The sequence below is a fragment of the Anabrus simplex genome, chromosome 2 (assembly GCF_040414725.1).
Source record: "Anabrus simplex isolate iqAnaSimp1 chromosome 2, ASM4041472v1, whole genome shotgun sequence".
Taxonomy (NCBI): domain Eukaryota; kingdom Metazoa; phylum Arthropoda; class Insecta; order Orthoptera; family Tettigoniidae; genus Anabrus; species Anabrus simplex.
In genome coordinates this window covers 620,565,518-620,590,848 of record NC_090266.1, presented here as the reverse complement: position 1 = coordinate 620,590,848, position 25,331 = coordinate 620,565,518, and positions in this window count along the sequence as shown.

Here is a 25,331-nt window from a genome sequence, read left to right as displayed (position 1 = left end):
TGCGCGGACACAATATACGCTACCGAGCTCCCTCCTACCCTTGACCAGCTTTCGCTGCTGGGTACGGGGCGTGCACGTTTGAAAAATAATTTCTTGTAATCCTCAGCATCAAACGGAAACATCACTCGATGTTTTAAATCAGCATATTATACTGAGCAGCAACACAGCCACAAGCCACACGCTAAAAATTGATCTTGCCTTTTGTTGTACGTCACACCGACACAGACAGGTTTCATGGCGGCGATAGGAGAGGGAAGGGCTAGGAGTGGGAATGAAGCGACCGTAGCCTTAATTCAGGTACAGCCCCAGAATTTGACTGGTGTGAAAATGGGAAACCACGGTAAAGCATCTTCAAAGCTGCGGACAGTGGGGTTCGAATGCAAGCTCACAGCTACGTGAACCAATCCATGCGGTGAGGTTGCTCGGTGCTATATATCGACAAAGTTTGAAGAAGTAACGAGCTCACTGTTGCTATACTCGTATTCAAGGATTATAATTAGACACGTGTAATGTGAACTAGAGAAACACAACGTTTTGTCAATGTGGAGAACTCCCAGCTACCGAGCACCTACACCATTATAATACCTGTCCCAGTAGACGTACAACAGACAAACTGGTACTAACCCCATTCCGATTGAGGCTGGTAAATTCTGAGCATAAGCTGTCTGATATCATAAAGTTAATTTACGGACATTTTGACACTCTGAGTAAGTAAACCTGTAATTTTGATCTTGTTTAACTTACAAACTATTTCAAGTATTTTCCTAGTAATTTGTACAGTTAGTTTACATTTTCTGCTATTATTGGCAAGTATAAAAAATAAACACGTTTAACTATAAAATAAAATAAAGAGGCAAGAATAGCCACTTCTCTCACACTTAGGGATAATTTGATTCTAGGTAAGACCACGGAATAAGTGATATGGCCTATGACTTTTAGTGCCGGGAGTGTCCGAAGACATGTTCGGCTTGCCGGGTGCAGGTCTTTCGATTTGACTCCCGTAGGCGACCTGCGCGTCGTAATGAGGATGAAATGACGATGAAGAAGACACATACAACCAGCCCCTGTGCTAGTGAAATTAACCAATGATGGTTAAAATTCCCGACCCTGCCGGCAATCATACCCGGGACCCCTGTGACCAAAGGCCAGCACGCAAACCATTTATCCATGGAGCCGGATAGAATAGTGATGAAACTATTGTACACAGTGGGTACATATAAACCGTTTATCGTTACCATTTTCCACACACATCTCGTGGTACCATTTCCTGAATTCACAACTACATTGGACCCACGCCTCATTACGGTTGTGGTCATAGAACTAGCCATCACAAACTGTGTAGTAATTCTCTGTGCAATTAACTCTGCTTGGGGAACTAGCTTCACTGCCAAAACGCCGAGTTCTGTTTGGTATCTTTCGATCTGAAAGATTCTTTTCATTTTGGCGTTTTCTCTTCCTTAGATTTTCTCGGTTATTCTATGAGGATACCGTGGCGGATTCTTGTGCTCTTGTTCCTCCTCTTTTTCCCAGATGGTGGTCTTAATATCGGAACAGGAGACAGTTCCTGGACTGAGCAACTGATTTATGTGAAGGTTCATGTTCCTGTAATTTTGTATGACTACTGGCATTATTCTCTATAGTGAAATCATCTCCAACATCTGAACCATTTTCATCCAGCACAGGGCCATATTATAAATATCGTCTTGGAGGATATCGGGATCGTATGGATATATGTCACATTTCCGAAATCCACCGGCAAAATATCCTGACGTTGCCAACTTGTCTCAAGCCAGCTTTAGAAAGTTTCCAATTCTGTCTTTAGGGACACCTTTTCCCGGGTGACTGCGAACTAAGTTGTAAAAATGTTTGAAGTGAATTGAGTGCCCGTCAATTATCAACAGAATACTGCCCTATGGTTTGTAACGGTTTAGGTGATCAATAACTGGAAACTTCTACTTCGCATTTTATGCTTAACTTAACAAAATATTACAAACTTTATCAGAATAAAATCGCATTACGAGGAGATTCTCGATATCCTAACACATTAAATTGTCATAATAATTGATTCATTATGGCAAAGCAAAGTCACCTCCATACAGGCCATGAAGGCCCTTTGAGGAGTGGAAGGTAAAGGCTTCCACCATTGTTAACCTCGGCACGTGATGGGGTAGAGTGGTTGGCTCTACGCCCGGCCGCCTTTGCCCCCAGGAATTAACCTGGTACTCATTTTTGGTGTAGGCTGTGTGAACCTCAGGGCCATATGCACCTCCGGAAGTGGACATCTCGTTTCTTAAATTTTACGACTTCCTGACGGGGATTCGAACCCACGTCCTCCCGGGCGAACCGAGCACGCCTTTACCGCCTCGGCCAGGCAGCCCCTTAATTGATTCATTATACTAAGTTAAAATATGAACGCAGCGATAAGCTCTGCCCTCCCCCCCCCCCCAAAAAAAAGAAATCTACCCTCATTTAGAAATTCATGGAGATCTCAACAGCGTCGGTATCTCGCAGCTTGTCGTGTCGAGATCTCCCCGAATTCCGTACGATAGAACTTACCAAACTGAAGTCTTGGCGATTTGGCCATGACATGGCCGCTTCCCCAAACCTTGCTTAATGGGCCTAACCTAAAACATTATCTTAGAAATACCGCATATCTACCTATTTCCTTAAACAGCCTGTGCAGTATATTATAGTGAACTTCCTTTCAGTCATAGGTCACTTGCTTACTCACCGTCAACTGTTCAGGTGGCTTGTATTTATAATGACAATCCTTAACTGAAACGATGACTGTGAACACATAAACACACGCTTTCAAGGAATGTAGTTTAAAGTTTGACCTGTAGAGTACAGTGGTTACCAGTGGCACCAAATATAAAAATGCTGAATTCCTCGTATGACGGGATCTCCCGAACTTACCTTTTGTCTATATCCCGTTTGCTTTTTTCTTCGTTTTTATCTAATATGTCCGTGTTTGTTTCTTTGTCTTCTTCTATCTAGCTGGTTTGATTTGATCGTTATTGATTCTTCTTTTCTCCTTCTTCTTCTTCTTCTTCTTTTTCTTCTTATAAGTGTAGACTACATACACATATTGCAGCCATTTCTTACTGTTATGGATCAACTATATTTTGTAGTATCCTCCGACCTGAATAAAAAATAAAGTGGGATACCACTATTCTTACACTACAGCTAGTCATTTAAATCTATTTGTGTGTAGTTTAGACATAAATCGCACTCTTATGTTAGAAACTTTATTGAATGTCGTTTCATTTCTATAACGTCAGAAGGTCCGACTCGTTGGCTGAATGGTCAGCGTACTGGCCTTCGGTTCAGAGGGTCCCGGGTTCGATTCCCGGCCGGGTCGGGGATTTTAACCTTCATTGGTTAATTCCAGTGGCCCGGGGGCTGGGTGTTTGTGCTGTCCCCAACATCCCTGCAACTCACACACAACACATAACACTATCATCCACCACAATAACACGCAGTTACCTACACATGGCAGATGCCGCCCACCCTCATCGGAGGGTCTGCCTTACAAGGGCTGCACTCGGCTACAAATAGCCACACGGAATTATTATAACGTCAGAAGAATGGATTATTATTGTAGAGAAGAAGGAAAACAACGTCTTAAACTCGACTCGAAGTCGTACACCCTAGTGCAGATAGCGACGAGGAAGAAGAGGTTACGCGATGCTGGTGTACTAAAAGACAGTGAACGTCATTCTGGAAGGGAGGAAACAGCTGACGAATATTTGGTTACGTTTGAAGAGTCTGCTTTGTCTCCACGAGATAAAATTTATCACATATATCTTGTCATTATTATGCTTAACTGCAATTCGTACATATCATACGTTCCTTTAAGCCTGTAAATAAATTGTTTTACGTAGAGTCTTCTGTCGCGCGTGGAATTATGTTTCACAGAGGAATCATAAAGCACAACCGTTTGATTGGTTTGATTTGATCTGTATTGCTTCTTCTTCTCCTTCTTCTTATTTTTATTATAAGTGTAGACTACATATGCATATTGCAGCCATTTCGAACTGTTATGGACCATCCATATTTGTAGTATCCTCCGACCCGAATAAAGAAAATAAAGTGCGCTACCATTATTCATACTTACGCGAATTCACAAGTTAACTCAAAATAATTTATTTACATGCTTAAAGGAACGTATGGTATGCACGATTTTCAGGTAAATATAATAATGATGAGACATATGTGATAAATTTTATCTCGTGGTGACAGAGGAGACTCTTCGAACTCAGTCAAATATTCGCCAGCAGATTCCTCCCTTCCTGGATGATTTTCATTGTCTTCTAGTACACTAGCATCGCGTAACTTCTTCTTTCCCGTCGCTATCTGTATTTGGGTGTACCACTTCTAGTCGAGATTAAGAATGTTTTCTTCTTCTTTACAATAATCATCCGTTCTTCTGACGTTATAGAAATCAAACCACATTCAATAAAGGTTCTAACATAACAGTGCAATAATGATTGTCTGCCCTACGTACAAATAAAATTAAATGACTAGTTGAAGTGTAATAATAGTGGTATCTGACTTGATTTCCTTTATTGGGTGCGGAGGGTACTACAAAATATGCGTGTTCCATAACAGTGAGAAATGGGTGCAATGTGCATATGTAGCCTATGATGATGATGATGATGATAATAATAATAAATTATGTTTCATTTGTTTTCTAAATACACTCGAGAGCTTTGAATGTTATAATTGTTTTCAATATATAAGCAACAAAGGAATGCTACGTGAGAAAATTAAAGATATATCTGCCAGTGAGTGTTCAATTTTAAAAATTTAGTTACTGTTTACACTCCTGAAAACCAACAGAGAATGTGCAAAACAAATCAAATGAGTCTTTTATCAACACATTAGGTTAGAAGTGATCTACGTCCTTGAGTTCTTTGAAGAAATGTTCTAGTCCCAAGTTATTGGTATAACCGAATGATCTAAATAAACCTGCTGAGTTAATCTTGGAACTTATAACTTCTTCGTTCAAAAATTTAATCGCGGCGCCAGTATCAGCCTTTTTAGAAGAGAGACGGAGGTACATCTCGTGAAGGTAAACTTTCTGCTCTCTTCACAAGAGTGATGGTAACGTCACACTACGTTTTTCAGAAGGTACTAGCTTACTACAAGTTGTCTAATAGAAATCACACCGGGACCTCCTTTGGTACACCTTAGACGAGATGACTTAGTAATTCCAAGTTTGGAGGTGTCTATTTATTTCGACGAGGCGCTATCAAAACTATAAAAAAAGTCTCCTCCACATCCAACACCGTGTGTAGTCGTAAAGGACACACTGTAGTAGTAGCATTCTTGAAGCCTTCTACATCGCGTAGGTTACAGTGTTTTGCACGTTTCTCTATCGCAGCAAAGTCGCAAACTGAATCGGAAAGGCAGTAATGTACGTATTTCCTCTTTATTCTAGCTTTACTTTCTACTATTCTTCTACATTTCTTAGCAAGATCTTTACTACTTTAGAAAGCTTCCCTTCTATTTTAATTCCAAACGAAAACTAACATTTACTTCACTAAACTGGGAAACAATCAACACAATGAACTTCGACAATGGTGTACGTGGCATGTACTGCACGTTACTTAGAGTTACAAAGTGATCATGGACGTAGCACCAGTGTCAGTTGCTGTTGTGCTTAAAAAGTAGAAGGAGAGAGTATCTGGACGTAAATCGTTCAGTAGTACTGGCATTACCATGTGGGGATTCACTTAGATCGCTTTTCCCACCACTATTCAGTTACTTGTGGGAGGTATGAATTGCGCTAAAGTCACTCCGTTATTACGACAAGCACTAAACCAAAAGGTAGCAATGAAACCAGTAAGCTCAACAACGCTAGATTATTTTGAAGTTAAATAGCATATTTTACGAATTGATTCTCCAAGGCTTTTCCGCCGTATATATTAATAAGTAGTGGCGATATAAACATGTTGCTTAGCAATGGACTGTAACATGCGTTTTATGAGTTATATGATAAAATATTTTTTTCTCAAGTCAGAATGTCTTAGGTCTACGTATAGCTAATAGTAGAAAAACTGACACATGAATATACCCCAATTCGCTTTCAAGATTTTGCAGTTTCCTGTCACCTGAATGACTGCTTACTTTATATAAAATAGCAATTGGTATGGAAGTAAGTGAAATGAATTGAAGTAAAGTGAAGGACTCTTTCTTCGCATCAATATATCGACATTCTAGAAACAATGACCTTCATGGTTCAGCTATGAGCGACGTGTTTCTCTTGATCGCAACGTTTGGTAGGGATATTTCTTTCCTTTCTTCTCATTAGTTGGTTCCACGTTGTAGGAGTAGCGTGCCTCCCCTTACCTGGAGGCCCCGTGTTCGATCCTGGCTCCGTCCGCTGGTATTTGAAGGTGCTCAGATACGTTAACCTCATGTCGGTAGATTTCCTGGCACGTATAATAACTCATGCGGGACAAAATTCCGGCACCTCGGCGTCTCCGAAAACCGTAAAAAAGGACTTAGTGGGACGTAAAGCAAATAATATTATTCAGCCTACGTAATTACTATTGAGGAGCTATCTGACGGTGAGATAGCGGCCCCGGTCTAGAAAGCCAAGAACAACAGCCGAGAAGATTCGTTGTGCTGACCATACGACACTCCGTAATCTGCAGGCCTTTGGGCTGAGCAGCGGTCGCTTGGTAGGCCGTGGCCCTTCGGAGCTGTTGCGCCACGGGTTTTGGTTTGGTTTGGTATGGTTTAGTTTTCTTTTCATGCTCTTGGGTTGCCGTGGGCACGTAATTATTTGGTTGCAAATACGCCATTTTTAAATTCTTGCTCCAAGTACTGCCAGTCCTGAAAAGTACTGTAATTGGCGTAAGGGGCTAGTATTCAATTCAGAACCCATTCCAGTCCGCTACGTCGAATAACGGACGTAGCATTGAATCTACAAGACGCTTAATGTGGGCGTTGTTCTGCCCTAAAATCTACCCGATCTTGCTGAAATTCAATCACATAATGTGGATGGCGTTCATCCCGCATGCAAAGTAATATTCCCTGTTTTAGGTCTATATTCGGCATGGCAAAAATATCACGATAAATCACGTAGTCCATGGACAGCGACTCATTCAAACCGTTTCCAGGTGAAGGCAACCCATGTTTTGTTAACAGTAGCCGAAGCGTACGGATGATCCAGGGAAACTTATAAAATCCCGGAACTACACAGTAGTTAAATGAGTCAAGCCATGAGGGTACGAACTATAAAGTTGACTTCCTTGCGAATTATGTTACACTTTAAAGATGACAGGCTGATCTAGCAAAACGGGCTTATCACCTTATGCTATTCAAAGCTATTAACTTCTACAATAATTTGGGTGACACCTCCGATCTTGACGAGACTACAAAGCTTTTAATGAAGCAGGGTCGGACTCTTGCCTCGTCATCGAACGGGATCTGCAAGTTACTGATGGACTCACGGGAGAGAATATGTTCACTTGCATGACGAAGTGAGCTGGTTTAGGGGTACAAGTCTTGTAGCTGTAACAATGCATGGGAGAAATGGCGGGTTCGAATACCATCGTCAGCAATCTTGAAGAAGTTTTTCCTCAGCTATACGTGAACTAAGGTCACGACTATTAACTTTCCATCCACCGTTGCCGGAAACCCAAATATTTTAGCGTGACGTTTATTCCCCAGCAAAGAAATGGATGAAGAAATAGACCATAGGCGTCGCTCCATATCAATGGTCCTAGAGCAAATATGTGACCCGTTGCGAGGAAAGGGACCCGAAGTCGGCAATGCAAATTTTGTAGCACAGCTGAACAAACGTGCCTGGATTGCAAAAATTGTATTTCTATGTTTTACAAGTTGTTTTTCATAGCACCGACACAGATAGGTCTTATATCGACGATGGGACAGGAAAAGGCTAGAAAAGGGAAGGAAGCGGCCACGGTCTTCATTAATGTACAGCCCCAGAATTTGCCTGGTGTGAAAATGGGAAACCACGGAATACAATATTCAGGGCTGCCGACAGTGGGGTTCGAACCCAATATCTCCCGAATACTGGATACTTGCCGCACTAAAGCGACTGCAGCTATCGAGCTCAGTCACTTTTCTGTTTTGACTTCTTGCGCTACTATGGGTCTTCTTAACAAACAAAGTTATGCAGCAGTTCGATTCTTCGCCACTGAATGTCATTAAAACTTTGTACAATTGGTAAGAAAATTAGTGAAAACTGTAATTACGTTTTCCTCAAAACACAGTTCTTTTAACAGCAACAGTCAATAATTAATATCTTCTGAAGTATTACACCTAGAAGCATGAAAGCTTTTCTAAAATGCTCAGTATCTTATGCCAATTTTAGAATCGCAAATATCTCAACAAATGAAAAACACAACTTTTAGTCCCCTTTCCACGCAACGGGCCACATATAGTTTCTATATCGTGGCTTGAAGCTTTAGTCGCTGAGGGACAAACTACATCGTTGGTGCTTAGCTAAAGCATGCGTATTTTGATGTCAGCAAATTTGCTTACGTCAATGATCAGAAGATTTCAATCCTCTTTGGCAGAGCTGCCATTATACTGACATATTACATTTGTAAATTTAGATATGTTCTGACATTTGTCTTATAGGCGTTTCATAACTTTCTCTGTACCTCATCATGATGTGCGAAAATTTGTTTATTATAACTGTACAGTAGTGTCCACCAGATGTCGCAACGTCGTTACCTTCAGTTTATGGCAGAACGAACTTCATCTCAATGTGAGGAGCGTCCAAGTGAAGCCAAACATGTAATAAACAATCAAACATTTAAGTAAACATTGGTTCTGGTACAATAGTATCGTTTCGGCCAGTTTCTTAACTGAAATCTGACCAAAACAGAATCGATCATCCTAATATTAAATTTTTAAAAATGAAGTCCAAGCATGAGCTAAAGCAGACATGACCGAGCTTGATAGCTGCAGTCGCTTAAGTGCGGCCAGTATCCAGTATTCGGGAGATAGTGGGTTCGAACCCCACTGTCGGCAGCCCTGAAAATGGTTCCCATTTTCACACCAGGCAAATGCTGAGACTGTGCCTTAATTTTTTTTGCTAGTTGTTTTACGTTGCACCGACACAGATATGTTTTACTGCGACGATTGTGCCTTAATTAAGGCCACGGCCGCTTCCTTCCCACTCCTAGCCCTCCCCTGTCCCATCGTCGCCGTAAGACCTGTCTATGTCGGTGCGACGTAAAGAAAAAAAAAAAAAAAAAAAAGCAGACATGTCCTGGTGATGGGCCCGAGCAAGTGGCAACATGTCCGAACTACCAATCATGCACCGAGTATTAATCACGTGATGTTTCCACTTCCTCCACTTTCCTTTCCCTAAACAGTTTGAGAAGAAAGGAGCATGTTCGGCTAGCGCCTGAGCAAATACGAATAGCTCCTGCTAGCATCTGAGCAAAAATAAACAGGTCAACTGCGATTTGCGCAAAATCAAACTTGTCCATTTTACACGAGGAATTATTTAATAATCATTGATTATTGATATATGCCGGTTATTCTGAGATATTCTTTGTGCCAATAAAAGCATGTTTGAAAAGTTGCACATTAGTAGAGGAAGATTTACAGTTGAAAAACAAAGATGACGATACAGATAGGTCTTATGGCGACTATGGGGGAGGAAATGACTAGGAGTGGGAAGGATGCGCAGTGACCTTAATTAAGGTACAGCCCCAGCATTTGCCTGGTGTGAAAATGGGGAACCACGGAAAACCATCTTCAGGGCTGCCGGCAGGGGGTCCGAACCCACTATATCCCGGATGCAAGCTCACAGCTGCGCGCCCTTAACCGCATGGGCACAGCTGCTTCATTCCAACTCGTAGGCCTTTCCTGTCCCATCGTCGCCATAAGACCTATCTGTGTCGGTGCGACGTAAAGCAACTAGCAAAAAAAAAAAAAAAAAACTACTACGAAAATGTTTTCATTACTCCCCTGAAGGGGGGAGGCAGGCCCCTTAGACGGTGATGGCGTCTCTCAGGCCGGGAGAGTTGTTACGGTAAAGGAGATGCTCGGAGAAGGTGAGGGGGCTGGTGGCCGTGGCCCATACTAGGAACTGTCCCGGCATTCGCCTTAGTGCAGGAGAATAGAAAACCACGGGAAACCATTCTCAGGACAACCGACGTTTGGGGCCAGCTGTTAGCTCCCGCCCTGTCCCGCATTCCGAACGCAGAGGCGTAGAGCTACGGTAGAGCCATAGCCACCACTCCTCTGCTCGGTTGGCCGGTCAGAGTGCAGAGGTGTTGGACCAAGGACCAGCCGTGGCCACTTGAAGGCCGAGACCCACTCTGCACCCACCGACTTAAACTGCTCATGGTCAAACAGATACTATAAACATCAAATGTGGAGTGATGCAAGAAGATCGCAATTCACCTTTTTTTAATTAAGTGTGCAATAAATCAGATCCTTGAAGAATTTCCTGACATCAAAGTATCAAAAATGTATGGTTATCAATTGACTCCTAGCACTGCACCTTTTACATCCCTATGCTTTACCGACGATCTGGTTATCATAGCGAAAGACTACGCAGCATCTTAAAATCTAGTCACTTCTGCCGCCAATCTGCTTCAGGAAATAGGTTTACATATATATGCAGACAAATCAAATGCTATTATGATATTGTGACGGTCTCTGGAAAAATTGGGAGTATAAATGATAGTGAAGTGATAACATATTTAGGGGCAACTTTCAGGCAGAATGAATAAAAATAAAGTACCTAAAAAATTGCAAGTTAACTTAGATCAGATTACCAGGACTGACTCACTTCAACCGCATCAAAAACAATGCAGACTGTTTCGGTTGAGAAAATTTCCAAATCAAGATGCGCACTTAAAGAAATTGTTCGACTTCCGAGTGACACGCCGAAAAGTAGGAATTATGCGCGCTACTTGGGAAGCGTACCTTCAACAGCTCAACATCAACCTTAAGCTAAAAGCTGCGAATGATTCACACGTAAACGCTGTTCGAATTTTCGCAGCATAAAAAAAATTGCTTCCTATCTGAACTTCAGTTAAGAACAGAGACATCAAAGAAATCTATTAGACAACTGCGAGATATAATCAGAACAGCTTGGTGCGCATAGCCATAGAAAGGAAGAGGTGTTGTGTTATTTGCCCAAGTTCCTTCCGCTAATTCTTCGCTTAGCAGAAGGGATGGTTTAACTTGTCGCACCAGTGCGTATTCTGCAGGGACTAGAGCGCAAAAAATAAAACGAGAGAAATATATTTTTAAGCTTAAAGCGAGAATAAAATCTCAGTTACGAGCTGAAATATTTCGCATTACCTTACTTCCAAAGCTACTGTACATACAATCAACAACTTCCGAGGAAGATGTAAATTACAAAATCACGACGGGAATGTTTGACGCGCAACTGAATATTTCAATGCAGGAACAACGAAGCATGATTAGAGAACAACAAAATAACCATGTCAACAGCACGTACGTTACCATGACAATAGGACGCCTTTTTTCGCAACACCAGCGCTAACGTCATCTCTCGGAAAAGGACCTTTATAGAAGTGGTTATACACTGACTGACAGAGCAAATGCAACACCAAGAAGGAGTGGTCAGAACTTTATGCCAATTGCAGGGTAGACCGACGTCACTGAGGTATGCTCATGATGTTAAATGCGCCGCTGTGCTGCGCACGTAGCGAACGATAAATGGGACACGGCGTTGGCGAATGGCCCACTTCGTACCGTGATTTCTCAGCCGACAGTCATTGTAGAACGTGTTGTCGTGTGCCACAGGACACGTGTATAGCTAAGAATGCCAGGCCGCCGTCAACGGAGGCATTTCCAGCAGACAGACGACTTTACGAGGGGTATGGTGATCGGGCTGAGAAGGGCAGGTTGGTCGCTTCGTCAAATCGCAGCCGATACCCATAGGGATGTGTCCACGGTGCAGCGCCTGTGGCGAAGATGGTTGGCGCAGGGACATGTGGCACGTGCGAGGGGTCCAGGCGCAGCCCGAGTGACGTCAGCACGCGAGGATCGGCGCATCCGCCGCCAAGCGGTGGCAGCCCCGCACGCCACGTCAACCGCCATTCTTCAGCATGTGCAAGACACCCTGGCTGTTCCAATATCGACCAGAACAATTTCCCGTCGATTGGTTGAAGGAGGCCTGCACTCCCGGCGTCCGCTCAGAAGACTACCATTGACTCCACAGCATAGACGTGCACGCCTGGCATGGTGCCGGGCTAGAGCGACTTGGATGAGGGAATGGCGGAACGTCGTGTTCTCCGATGAGTCACGCTTCTGTTCTGTCAGTGATAGTCACCGCAGACGAGTGTGGCGTCGGCGTGGAGAAAGGTCAAATCCGGCAGTAACTGTGGAGCGCCCTACCGCTAGACAACGCGGCATCATGGTTTGGGGCGCTATTGCGTATGATTCCACGTCACCTCTAGTGCGTATTCAAGGCACGTTAAATGCCCACCGCTACGTGCAGCATGTGCTGCGGCCGGTGGCACTCCCGTATCTTCAGGGGCTGCCCAATGCTCTGTTTCAGCAGGATAATGCCCGCCCACACACTGCTCGCATCTCCCAACAGGCTCTACGAGGTGTACAGATGCTTACGTGGCCAGCGTACTCTCCGGATCTCTCACCAATCGAACACGTGTGGGATCTCATTGGACGCCGTTTGCAAACTCTGCCCCAGCCTCGTACGGACGACCAACTGTGGCAAATGGTTGACAGAGAATGGAGAACCATCCCTCAGGACACCATCCGCACTCTCATTGACTCTGTACCTCGACGTGTTTCTGCGTGCATCGCCGCTCGCGGTGGTCCTACATCCTACTGAGTCGATGCCGTGCGCATTGTGTAACCTGCATATCGGTTTGAAATAAACATCAATTATTCGTCCGTGCCGTCTCTGTTTTTCCCCAACTTTCATCCCTTTCGAACCACTCCTCCTTGGTGTTGCATTTGCTCTGTCAGTCAGTGTAAAAATAACAGGAAAAGAGAGGATTGGAAACGCTTATCAACGCATTTCCTAGTCTGCACGGAAAGTGAAATAAATCGATTTAAGAAAGAAAAAGGCCTGTCAGGACTGTTCCGTAATGCAGTTTTAGCAAGAAAAAAAAACCGATGGCGCAACATGCTCGAAGGGCCTTGGCCTACCAAGCGAACGCTGCTCAGCCCGAAGGCTTGCAAATTAGGGCATGTCATGTGCTTGGCGCGATGATTCTGCTGGCCGTTATTCTTGGTTCTCCAGACCTGACTTTTAATAATAATAATAATAATAATAATGAAATGAAATGGCGTATGGCTTTTAGTGCCGGGAGTGTCCGAGTACAAGTTCGGCTCACCAGGTGCAGGTTTTTATTGACTCCCGTAGGCGACCTGCGCGTCTTGAGGATGAAATTATGATGAAGACGACAAATACACCCAGTCCTCGTGCCAGCGAAATTAACCAATTATGGTTAAAATTCCCGACTCTGCCGGGAATCGAACCCAGGATCCCAGTGACCAAAGGCCAGCACGCTAACCATTAAGCCATGTCGCCGGACATAATAATAATAATAATAATAATAATAATAATAATAATAATAATAATAATAATAATAATAACTGTTCAACACACACTCTAACTGTTAATAATATTCAAACGTAAGGGTAGGCCTTACTGAATCTTTAACGGAGCGAAAGCTAAGGACGTGGAGTTGTCGTACTTAAACGGCCTGACATGCAGCCGATCTCAGTCAAGTTCGAACCCGTTACCTTGGGAACAGATGGTCAATGACTGACTACGTCACGGATCCAGCATCCAACCTTTCATCTTACATACAGTAAAGATATATTCGAAAATGAAAGTGGAGTAGTTGCCTTAGAAATTAACAGGGTTGACATGTTGAAATACTGTACCTGTAAAAATGTGTTCATATCTTTAAGGCGCTTGATATTAAATGAACGAGCATGATTCTTAACCCAGGGAGTGGCTTTATCATTGGAGCTGGTACAGAGAGAGGTATAGTTATCAATTTGAGAGATTATTTTGATAAATTGCGTTTATTGATCATCAAAAGCAAGTTCATATCACCTTCGTACAGCAGCGTGGAAGTGTCGTGGCTGGTTGGTACCTCCAAGTCCTGGGATGGTGCTGGACATCGACTGGGCAGGGACCACACCTGCTCGGATGAGGAGTTCTGGAATGTCTGGAGGTTCTGGAAATGTCCCGACGTTCTGGAATTCTCGACGTTCTGGAATGTCCCGACGTTCTGGAATGTCTCGAAGATTGGCACACGTTTCTGGGTTCGATTCGAGACGTAATTCACACTTGAATTTCCTGCACGGCACTCCACACATTCAGGGCACTGTCTGAACAGATATGACCCTTTAATTATGGTTACTGCACTCTAGATATTAAATCAAAACGTTCTGGAATAATCACTCGAAGAACAAGTACTGGTAGAAATGCAAGTTCATAATGCAAGCTCACTGCAAGTCAGAATGTTCTAGAGAATTACTGTCACTGCAGTCCTAAATGCATAGTTCTGAAGATTTAAAACATATTGGCAATGAACTGAATAAGTAGCACTCGGAAACTGTCCTGTTGCATTAATAGACGAAGTGAATAGCCATTAAAGAAAATAATATTTGAAAGGAAAGGTCTGACTTCATAAATTATGGATCACTCAAAATACTGGAAAGTTCTAGGCTTTCTGGAAATGCGATATGCGTATTCTGAATTGTCACAGTCTTTAAGAATCAAAACATAAGTCCCTGTGCAGCACTTGGAAAGTATTGCATATTTCACAATTAAACGTAATGTTGAATGTCCCCTAAGTTTCATAGTCTTTACAAGGCGTAAATTCAACGAGGCACTTGAGAAAATAAGTCACATCGTTTACACGTAAGTTTATGTTGGTAGGGCACAAGTTCATCCTACACGCTCGGAAAGTTTCAATGTTCCAGAAATTGATTCAAAAATACAAGTTCGAATAAGTTCGAAACGTAAGTTCAATGCGGTACACAACACTCGTGAAAATTCAAAGTCCTTTCAATCGTCGTCGAATAAGTAAGTCCCTATGTGGCACTTCTAAAAAAAAAACAAAGTTCCAATGTGTAGAAATAACAAAGTTCCAATGTGCCAAAATGTTTAAGTCCCAACACGACACTCGAAGAAAATAAAGTTCCGATGACAATGTTCCAGTACGTCACCTCAAGAAAATAATAAAGTCTTATCGCGACACTTGGCGAAAATAACTAAGTTCCAATGAGACGCTTCAGAAAAAAAACAAAGTTCTTATGTGGCACTTTAAGAAAATATCAAAGTCCAATCACGACACACGAAAAAAACAAAGTTCCAACGTGTCAATATGACAAAGTTCCAATACGATGCTCTCAAAAATAAAGTCCCATTCAGGCACTTCAAGAATATGATAAAGTCCTGAGACAACACTTAGAGGAAATACCGAACTTGGATATCGCAGACTGTCGACTAGAAGTTCGACACGCACAATACTCCTCTTGTCACCCGTGTCACAGAGACGGCGGAGTGACAGACACTGAATTCGTAGGTCGGGTGGTCCTCGTTTTATACACGTTCGCATGGAAGTGTCTAGAACTCGGGTACTATCTACCCTTATAACTTCTATAATACTCGGTGGATTTTCTTGAAATCTTAAGAGATGATGTCCATTGTAAAGGATTTTAAGTTGGCAGTGTCAAAATAGCGATAAATTAGCTCAAAATGTACTTTTGAGGACGAGCTGGATCATTACCATATATGGTAGCGGATAGCTGGCTTACGGCGGCCACGTCACTCGCTGGGTACGTCACTGCGTTCGGCGGGCTGCCTACCTTCCACCTCGCGCTAAGTTCAACAAACATACTTCGGACTTCTGTCGTAGCGGTGTTCCCGGTACAATACACTGAGGCTTTATGAGAAGAAAGCCATGAATATTCTGGTATGGTGATCATCGCTACATCATAAACCTGAATTATTCAAGGATTATTACATTCATTGGGATTAGAGTGCTGGTCGCTCCTTATGTGCTAATGATCTGTAGCTCACCAATTGCCTTTATTTAACTCAGTAACACTCTTTCTCCGACTGTGGGCATGCGGAGAAAATATTTGAAACGTCGTCTTCTTAACTAGCAGTGTTGAGTCGACAAGGTTTACGTATACCGTGTAAGGACTGAAATGGTGCAGGTTGGTGCTAGCTGCGCGGAGAAAATACTCGTGAAGTTACTGCCATACGTTGTGCTTGTTACAACATGGCGAAGGCAGTGGAAAGCCTGTTAAAGACGACTTTTTTTTCTGTTAGAAATCTGGCTAGTTGCTTTACGTCGCACTGACACAGATAGGTCTTATGGTGACAATGGGATAGGAAAGGCCTAGGAGTGGGAAGGAAGCGGCCATGGCGTTAATTAAGCATTTGCCTGGTGTGAAAATGGGAAACCACGGAAAACCATCTTCAGGGCTGCCGACAGTGGGATTAGAACTCTGGAGAAGAATGTGGAAATGAAACGTTTGGTTCGGCCTGCTCCAGAGTGAGTATTTATTATTATTATTATTATTATTATTATTATTATTATTATTATTATTATTATTATTATTATCACCAATCTGAGAAGCTTAGTCGGTAGAGCACTGGCCTTCTGAGCTCAAGTTCGCAGGTTCGATCCTAGCTCAGCCCGGTAATATTTGAAAGTGCTCAGATACATCAGTTTCGTGGCGGTAGATTTACTGGCACGTAAAGTAACTCCTGTGGAACGAAATTCTGGCACCTCGGCGTCTGCGAAAGCCGTAATGGTAGTTATTGCAACGTAAAAGTAATAATCATAATAATAATAATAATAATAATAATAATAATAATAATAAAAATTAACTTCTCTATATTTGTTTGCTTGGTTTTTTACGCATTGTCCTCGTTGTTTAAAACATAGTGCAGCTTACACCTGAGTTTCTTTGTACGAGTTGCTACTGTTGGGGCTTCTGGACGATCCGTAAGACGACTGTGAAGCAATAATTTCACATTATTTAGCATACCTGCCTTCCCGAAGGGAAGGCACAAGCTAGTTGGAAGAGGCAGCAAATTTCAATTGAAAGGACAACTTCCAAGTAAAACCACGTGGAATCGTGTTCCATGGCGTATCCCTTCCTTCTACATGAAAGAGATAAGTCGACTGTCACTCATTTCGTTTGCGGATGTTGGACATTACATTTGCTGCAAGAAAATGTAACTACTGTATTTTCTATATATTCTTGGCTCTTCATTGGGATAAATAACTATATGAGATCCACAACCCTGTCTGAACACATCTCATCTTTTTGAAATGCCACAACCTATAACATGCTGTCACACACAGATGCCGTGGAGGTAGACAGTTCTTGCTCTCTGCAAAAATATTTCTGACTGACAATTTACATGTATTTTTCTGATACTCTCAGTCGTATACCAGAAAAATAACCGAAAGCTGTATTACAGATATCACTGTTGTCCACTACCCAGCATTTAGCTTTGATTAACGATATTTGATAAGGATGTTTCAAGGTATTTTATAAAGTTTTTTCCTTTCTTGCTAGGGATTTAACATCTCATTAAAATATTAAGATTTTTGGCGAAGATGGGTTGGGAAAGGGAAAGAAGGGGCTGTAGCCTTGAATGACGTACAGCCGCATAGCTTACCTAGGGTGGGAATAGGAAACCATAGAAAACCATCTCCAGGACTCCTGGAGGTGGGGTTCGAACCCATCATAGCTTGCCGACGTTTCTGAAATGGCTCCCAGAGCATACTATTTCGCTCTCCTAGGACTTAGGACTATTTACATTACGTTGGTCTGGTTAAAAACGTTCTTACACTTTAGCAGTCCTTCAGCTATTGAGTTCTCCTTTTTTGATTATTCAGTTCTTTGCTTTTGTACTGCTCCTTACTATTACATGGATATACCCATCATTCGAATACAAGGAATTAACCGGGCATAAATACAAACGGCACAAGGAAAGATTTGCAATGTGAGTGAACGCTTTAGACTTTTTCTAGATAATTTCCACCACACTCAATAAACTTCTCCATACGTCGAAACAAGGCACTGAACCAACTTTTCTTTGGTTACATTTTCACACTCTTGATCCCATGCTGCCAGAAGCTCCTCGTCGGATGCAAAACGCCGCCCTTTCAGCTTCATCTTCACTTCTGGAAAGAGTGCGAAGTCACACGGGGCAAGATCAGGACTGTGTGGAGGGTGGTCAAGCACAGTCAACCCTGATCTGGCAAGAACAGCCATTGTTACATTAGCACGATGTGCTGGAGCATTGTCGTGGTACAAGAGCCAAGTGTTGAGCCGTGACCTTGGACGGAGCTGCTTGAGAGCCTGGATGACCTGAGGCAGACAAGTCTCACTGTACCACTTCGCAGTAACTGTCCTTTGTGTTTCTAGCACAACCCGAGTCAGGATGCCCCGTTTAGTGAAGAATACTGCAATAATCCTTTTCTTCACTGACCTTGACTTTCGCACAGTCACACTACCCTCATCTTCAAACAGCCACACCTTGTTCTGGGATTTTGTTGGGACATCGTAATAATAAAGCCAAGTTTCGTCACCTGTAACGATGCTATTGACGTTACGCGAAATCCCATTTTCAAACTGTTTTAGCATTTTTAGGCACCATTTCACTCGATGTGCCCTTTGTTCCTCTGAAAGTGAATGGGGCACCCAAAGGGAACAAACCTTTCTAACATGGAGATGGTTGTGTAGAATTGAATGAATAGCTGGTGCAGGGATGTGGAGGGTCTCTTCTACCTGCCGATATATCAACCGCCTCTCTTGCAGCAACGCTTTGCTCACAGCTTCAGTGTTTTCCTCAGTCACTGATTCAGATGGTCGCCCAGAACGAGGATCGTCTTCAACCCCAAAATTTCCCCTCTGGAACTCTTTGTACCAGCGGAAAATTGTTGTCCGATGTGGACAGTCTTTCCCCAGCACAGGAGTCATTTCCTCCAGGCAGTCTTTCTGAGGATGTAAAATGGCTGGTGGAGAGTGAGTGTCTGCCATTATAATGAAAACTCCCCAACCTGGTGGTGTCTGATGGTAGGCAAGCGGGCCTATCATTACAATGAAAATTCCCTAACACAGTCTTCATATGAGAAAAGACGTTTGGTGACTTCCCCGTCGCGTTTCTAGGGTAACGTTAAGAGGTATGCAATTTAATACAATCTTGCTCACAACGTATACACTATCTAGCCTAGAATTCTGTATACAATGTAAATTTTCAACTTATGTTTTATTTAATAGTAGAATTCATAGGCTATAACCTCACAAAGTTTCACTGATGGAATCGCATCCGAAGTACCAAAAAAAAAAAAAAAAATGTTTGGCCCGATTATCCTGCCGACAGTGGGATTCGAGTCCACTCTCTCACGAATGCAAGCTGATAGCTACGAGATTCAAACCATGCAGCCACTTGCTCGGTGGATTCCTTGTACAATTACCTTTTGGCACTATTGCAACTTCAACATATCGCTCTCCTGACATTTCAACATTTAATTGACCATGACTGAAAACTGGTTTATTGAAATTGGAAATTGATGCTTCTTGAAAGAAAATGGAATTGTTTTATCGGATGTTGTTATGGGAGGACGTACATGAAATACACACACTTATATAAAGATGCACTAAACCCACAATTTGGAAGACAGGGAAGTGAAATTTTGTACCGTGCTTGTCATTATATGAACACACTTGCTGTAATATATTTCGGATTTTAGGTTTAATTTAAAAAAAAATCATTCAATTTTATTTTTTATTTTTTTGAAATTCCTAAATGTACCTTTTTCTCATAAACTATTCAATAGACTGCACAATGTTCCATATCGTGTAATCACCGTATATATGTAAAGATTATCACAAGAGATGTTATGAATATAACAAACAGGAGCATTTTAATAATGTTTTTACTAAAATTCTGCAAATATAAAATTATATCCATGCAACATTTTTAAAGTACTCAGCCCCATATCTCAGCTTATAAATCGAATTATAACGTTATCCCTTGTGACAACGTCAAGTGTATTTATAGGAATAATTGTGCAAACTTTCATAGCTCTATTATTTATAGATTCTGAGAGAGAGGTACATAAACATTTTAAAATTGCATTTTTAGGAAATGAAATTTAAAATAGAATGTCCTAGAATATCATTTTTATGAGCTACAGTTGTCAAAATTGCAACTTATGACATAGTTCTTTTTTATAATTGGAACGTAGGGATGATGAGATAATGAGCTTCAGAATAGGATCATTCATTCAAAACATCTTGAGAAAAATTTATACACAGCGCCTTGCTACGGCTGAAAATTCAGTTGAAGATATGGTAAAGGATAATAGTCAGAGAGGAAGAAGCCGGGAGAGAAGCCTTGGAGGGAAATAGGATACTAAATAGAGTTCTGGGGCTTTTTCAAGGGGCACCATGAGAGAAAAATATCATTGTTTGATTTCGGAATTGTAGTAAACGCAACGGGTTACATAAAGCTAGATCGCAAGGGGCGGGTGAACTTTTCGTTAGTATATATATGAAGGTGAATATTAACATAGGCTTCATCGGGAAGTTCGTAAAATAACCGAGCAAGTAGGCTCTGACTCGTAATCATTTTACAGGAATGCAAGTGTGCCCAGATTTTTTCCACGTAATTAGTTGATATACTTTGCATAACATAGCTAGTGAAATCAGTACGAACTAACTGAATCATGACGGCGATGTCATCTGACAAACCTTATGAAGTGTATATGCTCTCCTTTGACATTTATTCCTTTTGTGTTATCTTTAAAAATTTCAATAAATATGTTCAATAAATAGGGTGACAGGCCACATCCTTGTCTTACTCCTGATTATTGATGTTCCCTTAGTTCTAATGACCTCTATTTCTGCGGATTGTCTGTGTTTTGAGAATTATAAGAAAATAATTAGTATAATAAAGGAAGAAAAAGAAAGAAAATAATTTGCCAAGAGTCCCCTCCTGCAACCATTATTACTAATACGGTATCCCCTTCTGTAATATTACCTTCTATTCATCATCCCTCCATATCATTCCTCAATCTTCCGGCCTTCTTCCAGTCCAAAAATCTCCTACTAACGAACAAACGTCTGAGCATTAAAGTAAGGCAGAAGTTTGTAAAATTCGATATTTAGAATGTGCTATAGCACTGGTTCGTTCCTTTTCCCTGTCATTTCAGCGAGTTCCGATCACTCTTATTTACATGTATATTTCTGTTTCTTCCAGTTTCTTCCTTTCTTGTACACCTAAGATCCAGCTCTCAACTTCAGAGGGTGTTCCCCTTTAGGTGGCCCGGTCCACCCCGTCGTTGCGGGGAATTAAAGCCTTTTTCTTCTGTTAGTTCCTAACATCTGAAAGTGTCCGTTAATGCCTGTGCAGTCTAAAGTCAAGTCTGCATTTCAGTAATGTAACTTGAGCGTTAACATACGGCACAGGACAAGCATGAGATTTCCGTTGATCCGGCAGAATGAGGTCACTCTTCCTCTGTTATATCCCACAAGCATCGTTTGTAGAGATCCGTGAGATGCCTCTGTTTCGACCATCCAGACGCTGCTAATTATTGACCAGGGATCATATCTTCCTATCTTAATAAAATACATGATCCATCAGTCTAAACCCTGGAATCATACAACTTACGTGGTTATTACGAACATAAGAAGAGCGATGCAGTCAAAGAATATGAAGGGGAAATATTTTTTGGTGTAGATTTTCTACACTCCTTAGTCAACGAGGTTTCCATTCCACCGAAACGTTGATATAGCTCTCGAATGCCTTGGATGGAAATAATAATAATAATAATAATAATAATAATAATAATAATAATAATAATAATAATAAATGTTACGTCTCACTATGTGTACGGGTTCTGTATACTCCGAGATACCGAAATTTTCCCGCAGGTGTTCATATACGCCCGATTGAGTCGGGATCGAGCTGGCCAACTTGGTCTCCGCCACCGTCGTCTGAGGGTCTGCATCAGAAGAGCTTCGCTAGATTAATTATAGCCACAAGAAAGAATTTTTACTGCAACAAAATAAACCGGAAGTAGATATTAGTTTATAATTATTCGAGTTTGTGATTCATAGATTCATATTGCGTTTGATATGCTGTAAATACCTGTATGTAATAATAATAATAATAATAATAATAATAATAATAATAATAATAATAATAATAATAATAATAATAATAATAATAACTAAGAATTAATACTCGTAATTACCATCAGTTTGAAAATGTGTGTATGTTTAGTCCTCAGCCCGAAGGCTGGTTGGATCCTCAAGAGCTCCGCCATCAGCTGTCATAAATGGCCTAGGCATCACTGAAGAGGCGTACTAGGGAATGAGGAGTGAGGTAGTTTCCCGTTGCTTTCCTCACCGAGCCAAAAGTTGCTATTACATACTAGTCTGCCAAGCCCACTGAAATGCATGCACCATCTGACCCTATGAGCAACATTTTCACACCATTCATAGCAGGGACTGGCTGCATAAGGAATGGCATTACTAGCATCACTCATACCTCAGGCACTTTCATCTTGTCAAAGCCAAGGATAAAGCTGAGACAGATCAATGAAAATAACAACATTGCTCCTTTTTTGCTAGGGGCTTTACGTCGCACCGACACAGATAGGTCTTATGGCGACGATGGGATAGGAAAGGCCTAGGAGTTGGAAGGAAGCGGCCGTGGCCTTAATTAAGGTACAGCCCCAGCATTTGCCTGGTGTGAAAATGGGAAACCACGGAAAACCATCTTCAGGGCTGCCGATAGTGGGATTCGAACCTACTATCTCCCGGATGCAAGCTCACAGCCGCGCGCCTCTACGCGCACGGCCAACTCGCCCGGTACAATATTGCTCTAGCCCATACCAGAAGACATAGTGCACTGTAAATACTACGTCCTGCCAGCAAAGGCATTTTGAATATGTATGCTTCATAATCGAAAATGTAACCTTCCGTTTTATTCCTAACGTAAGATTAGTGACTACACAAGGTGTTCTGAGACATGTGGGAAATAATCACGGAGGGGGGGGGGGTCGCGAGAGGGAAAGCACATCCTCAAACAATACAAAAAGTCCCTATGAACTTATGTCCTACAGCTGATCGTATGCGAGCTACGCCTGTTTCGGTTATTAGGTGAAATGTGGGGCGGGGTATATACACTGACTGACAGAGCAAATGCAACACCAAGAAGGAGTGGTCAGAACTTTATGCCAATTGCAGGGTAGACTGACGTCACTGAGGTATGCTCATGATGTGAAATGCGCCGCTGTGCTGCGCACGTAGCGAACGATAAATGGGACACGGCGTTGGCGAATGGCCCACTTCGTACCGTGATTTCTCAGCCGACAGTCATTGTAGAACGTGTTGTCGTGTGCCACAGGACACGTGTATAGCTAAGAATGCCAGGCCACCGTCAACGGAGGCATTTCCAGCAGACAGACGACTTTACGAGGGGTATGGTGATCGGGCTGAGAAGGGCAGGATGGTCGCTTCGTCAAATCGCAGCCGATACCCATAGGGATGTGTCCACGGTGCAGCGCCTGTGGCGAAGATGGTTGGCGCAGGGACATGTGACACGTGCGAGGGGTCCAGGCGCAGCCCGAGTGACGTCAGCACGCGAGGATCGGCGCATCCGCCGCCAAGCGGTGGCAGCCCCGCACGCCACGTCAACCGCCATTCTTCAGCATGTGCAAGACACCCTGGCTGTTCCAATATCGACCAGAACAATTTCCCGTCGATTGGTTGAAGGAGGCCTGCACTCCCGGCGTCCGCTCAGAAGACTACCATTGACTCCACAGCATAGACGTGCACGCCTGGCATGGTGCCGGGCTAGAGCGACTTGGATGAGGGAATGGCGGAACGTCGTGTTCTCCGATGAGTCACGCTTCTGTTCTGTCAGTGATAGTCACCGCGGACGAGTGTGGCGTCGGCGTGGAGAAAGGTCAAATCCGGCAGTAACTGTGGAGCACCCTACCGCTAGACAACGCGGCACATGGTTTGGGGCGCTATTGCGTATGATTCCACGTCACCTCTAGTGCGTATTCAAGGCACGTTAAATGCCCACCGCTACGTGCAGCATGTGCTGCGGCCGGTGGCACTCCCGTACCTTCAGGGGCTGCCCAATGCTCTGTTTCAGCAGGATAATGCCCGCCCACACACTGCTCGCATCTCCCAACAGGCTCTACGAGGTGTACAGATGCTTCCGTGGCCAGCGTACTCTCCAGATCTCTCACCAATCGAACACGTGTGGGATCTCATTGGACGCCGTTTGCAAACTCTGCCCCAGCCTCGTATGGACGACCAACTGTGGCAAATGGTTGACAGAGAATGGAGAACCATCCCTCAGGACACCATCCGCACTCTTATTGACTCTGTACCTCGACGTGTTTCTGCGTGCATCGCCGCTCGCGGTGGTCCTACATCCTACTGAGTCGATGCCGTGCGCATTGTGTAACCTGCATATCGGTTTGAAATAAACAATTATTCATCCGTGCCGTCTCTGTTTTTTCCCCAACTTTCATCCCTTTCGAACCACTCCTCCTTGGTGTTGAATTGTCACTGGCAGTCAGTGTAATACGTATTTAGGATTAAGTTTCGAATCAAGCTTGTCATTATGGATATTGCAGTGGTTGGCTAGCGTGTGGAACAAGGTTGTCATCGATGTCTAGAGTGTTGGAACGTGTCCGACAATGAGTTAGCGTAGTAGCCTTCGGTTCAGAGGGTTTCTGGCTTAGATTCCCGAATCGGCTGAGGATTTTAGACGTGTCCAGTTAATTTATATAGCTCGGGGAGTGGGTATTTGTGGTTGCCTTAATATACATACCTCCATTAACAAACCAAACCACAACCCTCCACATAGGGTTGGACTCATGAGGTGCATGCGATCGCAGAACAGGACGCATGAGCGACATAGCACCTGCAACTCGACTAGGGTACCGTTTGAAACAAACGCGGAAGAACAAAAATCTAACATACGAGTACCTGTTCTTGGCGCATGAGATTTATATGTAATTTATATCGTCTCTCATATAGTTCTGTCCAGAGGATACGTCGTGCTGAAAACACATCTCCTAAACTGCAAGCCTTCGGGCAGAGCAGCGATCGCTTGGTAGGCCATGACCCTTCGGGGCTGTTGCGCTATGGGGTTTGGTTTGGTTTTTCTCATATCGTTTTACGCCTTTCATTTCAATTATTTGTTAGTTGCCCAAATATGGAAGTAATTCTTTTAATGCTTTAGTTCTATCTAACGAGTGACTCTTACGTGGTTTAATCTGGTTTTCGAAATTAACTTGAAAATCTGT